Genomic DNA, 5,510 nt, shown 5'->3' with positions numbered 1-5,510 from the left:
CTTCCTCTATGATAGGGGTTCAGGCGATCTGTATGGAGCATAGGAAGACTTGGAACACTTGAGGCCAGCCACTCCTGAAGAGCTACAATCCGGGTGGGAGCTGGAGGGGTAAACCAAGCCAGCACAGCAGTCGTTCTTGAAAGGAGGTATACAGCCGCTGGGGACAGATCTTCAATGAGAACCATCTCCAAGCCCCTGTGCACCCGGCATACCTGTGCAAACGTACACGCTGCGTTTCTGGTTATCTGTATGAAGAAGAAAGATAAAGGCCTATCTTATACTAAGTTCAGATTGGAAAGACGTCGTGGAAGGCCTCTCAGGAAAATTCTACGACAGGGTGGCCCAGGCAGGTAGTTAGCCTTGCTCCCAGAACTTGACAGGCAAGAGCCTGGTACTCTGTCCATCCATCTTCATAATGCACTCTGACATTTTCTCCCCACGGGTGTGTTTCTTGGATTCTCTGTAGCAAAGTCCCTGAGCTGTGGTCTAGTAGTTGCTGGTGCAGGAAGAGATTAAAGTGGCAGCAGGAACACAGACTCCCTGGGACCTCCTGTCTGGATTAATTTTCTCATTGTTCTGACAAAATAAACTTAAGAGTTTATTTTGATTTGAATTTCGCCATGTTGGGGAAGACACTGGGGCAGTTGGTCATGTTGCATCCATAATTAGGAAGCAAAGAGAGATGAACCCTGGTGCTCAGCAGGCTCTGTTTTATTCAGTTTGGGATCCCAACCCATAGAATCAGCTACCCACATTGAGGTTGTGTCTTCCACCTTGATTAACCCAATACAGACATGCTCTAGGTTTCCTAGGTGATTCTAGATCGAGTTAGCAGTGTTGTATCACACTCTGCAGGAATCGTTAACCCACTGCCCTTACCAGAGCTGCAGTACTTCAGTGCTCTTAGCCCAATGTGGGGTCACTTCTGTGAGTCAGGATGCTGACTCACACTTCACCCCAGCTGTGCCATCTTGCTGCCGCTGCCCAAAGAGATCTCGCTGGGACTACCCAGAGAAAGATGCTGAAGGAAAGTTACTGCTTTTGCCCTGGCTACGTTATAGCTACATTGCCTTCTCACAGAGATAGATACCCAGGTAGAAGAGTCTAGATAAACATAGAGGTAACTGACATACTCTAATGATTGTGTGGGTTGAAAATCCCAAGGTCAAACTTGATCCTGGGTTCCTTAGGTCAGTGGAAAAGCTGTCCAGCCTGAGCCAATGGGATAAGAACTTTGAAAGCTACACAGACATGGCCACTGTGACACATCCTGGGAGAGGATTTTCTGTGACTCTCTGTGCCAGAGGCCTTCCATCTAATCCAAGGGGACCTCTGAAAGCATGGGAGGATCCTACTGATTAGGGTGTACATTCCCAAGACACAGGCAGTATCTTCTCTCCAGCAAGCCCAATGGAGCCTGAATGTGGCTCAGGACCACCAGAAATACCAGCAAACTACTGCTGGGAGGTCTTTGTCCCCAAATGTGACCAGCACTCCACCTATGGCAGGTGCCTAGCCCCCTGCAGAGCCACAGGCCACAAAGCACTTCTGCTGTAGTGACTTTTGTGTTGTCTGAGATGGGGTCCTCCTGCCTCAGTCTTCCATGTCTGTGATTACAGGTTTGTGTCACCGTGCCTGGCTCTTTCTGCTGTAACAGGCAGATGATGGGCTTCAGGCAGCACACCTGCACAGGGCCCCTGGCAGTTGTCTTGTCTATGGGAAAAGGCTACATGATGAGTCATTTTCAGGCATCCATGCTTGGGTGCAAAGGTGAATGTACCCTTGGGTGCTGAGGGTGGCAAGTTATGGACAGAGGCAAGTGGGAAGGCCAGTGGTGGGACTGGCAGGAAAGCCTTACTGGGCCTGAGGAATGTGTTTACCCCTGGTTAGACTCACACTGGGGAGGCTCTGCCTCGGAATCCCCAACAACAGACACTGACACCAGGGAGGTCCGATGCATCAGGCAGCTGCACCTTAGGTTCCTCTCACATGTGGAGAAGGCAGAGGCTCAGCAGGCTCCCAGGTCTCAGCCCATCACCTTCCAGCACGTTCCAGAAGCTGCCTTGCTCTGTGGCAGGTGCTGTCTTTCCTGGGAGCTTTCCTAAGAAAATACAAGGCTCACCCCAGTTGAGACCACCTAAAGCTACCTGTTTCTAAACTACACCCACTTACCTCCTTAGAAGGCTAGGGGGGATTCTCCAGCACCACTGTGGGCTGCCTCTCCTAAGTTAGCACAGCTGTAGCCCAGAAACAGCCATACTGTTGCCTCCAGTGGCGCCTTAGTACCACTGAAAACCACACATGCTGATACGATATGACTGAGTCTCCTGGCCAGTCTGGTAGTCTCCCAGCATCTGTGCCACTTTGCTCCGTTCTGCCAGGAGGGCTAGTGGAGGACACCTGACCCCTGAGCAGAGCTGCAGAGGACATCCTGAAGCGGTTCACTGGGAACCCTTTTGAGCAGTGTCACGGCTTTGGCGTTGTTGGGGAAAATGGGCGGCTTTCCCTTGAAAGCCTGGCTTTGGATGAAGTCCTCTGACAGCTCTGTGTGCTGAACAACGGTGAGTGTGAAAGATTTGATTCTAACTCTCAGGGTGCATTTTTCTCTCATCTCCATCTCACACTCACAGGTAAAATCTTTCAGCCCACTCAGGATTCAGAGAGAAAGGAAGTAAAAAGACAACAATAAAGTCAAATTCTGCTTTACTCAAATAGCAAAAAAAGTTAAGACTTGAACATGGTTTTAAGCCTAATTTGTACATCCTTGAAACCAGGAGCCCAGAGAGAGTATCCTGGACCAGTTATTTTTGTTCCTGGCTACATAGTTGCCAGTCTGAGTGAAATGGTAACCCCCATACTGTCCTCACCACACTTAGCACCCTAGGAACTTGTCCTTTGTGGTACCAGGTCTGGAGGTGGCTGCACTCTACTGTGTTCAGCTGGTCAAGGGCTGAGCTTCCTCACCTCCCCAAGTCTCTATGGCTACTGAAATCAAAGTGCTGAGTCCAATGTTGGCTACTTGGTTGGCTACTTGTTGCCCAGTGGGTACCAGTTACCAGGTGAGGGGAGGGGTACAAGCCAGGAAATATACAAGATGAGCACAGGCAGAAGCCAGGGGGTGTGGTACAAGCCTTTAATCCCAGCACCTGGGAAACAAAGGCACATGGATCTTTGTGAGTTCAAGACCAGCCCATATATGTATCAAGTTTCAGGGCAGCCAAGGCTACATAGAGACAGACAGGTGAAGTGGCATAAGGGGCATCAAACTTGTTAAAAGGCAGGAAATGAGGGGGAGGCCAGGGCTGAGCCCAAAGGGGTAGTGCCTCCTCCTCCTCACAATGCCCTCTAGCTTGTTTTCCCCTGAGGCGAAACCAGATGCACCCAGTGCCTAAGAGCAAAACAGGACCAGCCTAAGCACAAAGGCTGCAAGGTGAGGGTGCTCACCACGTGCCCCCCCTTCAGGGCCTAAACACAAACATTGCTTCTCTGTCTTGAGCTAGCAAAGGGTCAGGAGAACCTGAGTAAGATACCTAGGCTAAGAAACCTGCTCTATGCATGACAACCGCCTAGAAACACCCTCAGGATGCTGGTGTGGAGGAGACAGGGTGCTGCTCCACCCGGTAGCCATCTCAGCTCCCCAAACCTCATTCTAGAAACCATGGCTACATTACGCAGGACTGGTGTCTTGCTGAGGGTATTTTTAAAGGAAAGATGCTGTAGGAGAGAAGCTTGCTGAAACCATGCAGATGGCTCAACCCTGACCTGGAAAATCTCTGGAAGATTTTGCCTTGGGTCATCTCCTAGATTTGGAGCCAGGGGCCTGTCTGCCCCTTTCCTGCAAGCTCCTAGGCTGGATAGGGGATCTTTTTGAGCAGGAAAACTGCACACTGCACACCACTGGGGTGGAGAGGTATAAGGTCTGCATAACGCTGGGGCACCGGGTGCAGAATCTCTGGGGTTTTCAGCACCTGTTGGAAGGAGTGGGTAGGTAGCTTGGGCAGAGGCTGTGTGCTTCTGGCATAGACCAGGAGTCTACAGCAGACAGGCAGCAAGCAAGTCTCCTGCACATTTAAAATGAGCAGGAGACAGAGGCAAGGAACCCTTCCATGGGCAGTTCTCCAACCTGAAGCCAAAGAAGCAGGGCCTAGAAAGATAAAAGATCATCCTAACCAAATAGGCAACCACTGAGCCTACAAGGTCAGGCTTCCCTGGAAGGAATATGCTGCAATTCACCATTACAGGAGAAGATGGAAGTGGGCCCAAAGACCTAGTTTTGCCGAGGGCCCTTCTATGAGAGCGGAAGTGGCTGTTAGGCCAGACTAAACCCAAAAAGATCCTGGGGAAGCTTATGAGAAACCATAGCTGCTGACCCGGTTTGGGGAGTATGAGTCTACCTGTCGAGGATGGGAACATTTACAGCTCTGGTGCTTCTGAGCAGTCTGCAGGGCATTCTGCAGGACGGGTGCATCTGCCCTGTGGACAGTAGGTGAGGACAGCACATCTGCCTGCAGTACGACTCTAGTGGGGAAGCTGATACCTTCACCGCTAAGGACAAGTGCAAGGCAGGAGCAGACAAGTGCTCTAGACAGGCCCTTCTCTCCAGGACCCTGAGCCTCCCACTGACTACTGCTACAGGGAGCCAACCAGCACTTGGATTCTCTGCGGCAACCACATGAGGAGTGAAAATGAGGCACGGAAAAGAGGAAGGGATTCATCATAGGCACATTGTCTGCAGAAGAGCTGGCCTGGACTCAACACCTTCCAACTCCCACCTCTTGTGTATTCCTCGGGGAACTGTATCTGGAGCCACAGCGGCCAACCCGAGGGTTTGGAGGTGGGGAGGGAACACCAGGCTCCCTTCAGAGGAAGCATGCTTTACTACATAGGAGATGTGGCGGGACCACCTTCCTCATGCTCTGTGCAAAGGATGTTGGTCTGTTTCATGCTGAAGGCAGGCCTTGAGGGGTAGGGTCTCCTTGATTCTACAGTACGCGTGGTTCAGAATGACCAATCCTGGAAGCTTCTGCAGCGAGCCAAGGTCTCTGGCGCGCAATCGTTTCCATCGTCAAATGGCCTTCCTCGTTTGTGCCAGGGATGTAGAGAGCTAGGGTGCTTCTTTTAATTTCCAGCAGTGGGCTTATCTTAGTAGCATATGCTCTACTGGTCAGACTGCTGCGTGTTAACTCATTCCTAGATGAAAATGGCCTGCAGGGGAGCTAGACCTAGAACTGAGGCAGATGACCCCAAAACTGTATGTTCTCTACACTGTCCTGAGGCTGTATACCAGGTAGGTCTCTGTTGCCCCCTCACTGACCAGCGGAAATAAGGAGGCGACCACAAACTCTTCTCCAAGCAGTTTATTCAGGAACCTTGTACTACCGAATCATTCATTCATTCATTTCTTTTTCTTCTCTTTCTCTTTTCTCTCTCTTTCTCTCTCTCCTCTCTCTAGCCCCCAGCCTTCGCGGGTTAAATACTTTCCCTGGTCCCAATCAGCATTGGCTACATGG

The sequence above is a fragment of the Mastomys coucha genome, unplaced genomic scaffold (genome assembly GCF_008632895.1).
Source record: "Mastomys coucha isolate ucsf_1 unplaced genomic scaffold, UCSF_Mcou_1 pScaffold20, whole genome shotgun sequence".
Lineage (NCBI taxonomy): Eukaryota > Metazoa > Chordata > Mammalia > Rodentia > Muridae > Mastomys > Mastomys coucha.
This window is presented reverse-complemented; position numbering follows the sequence as displayed.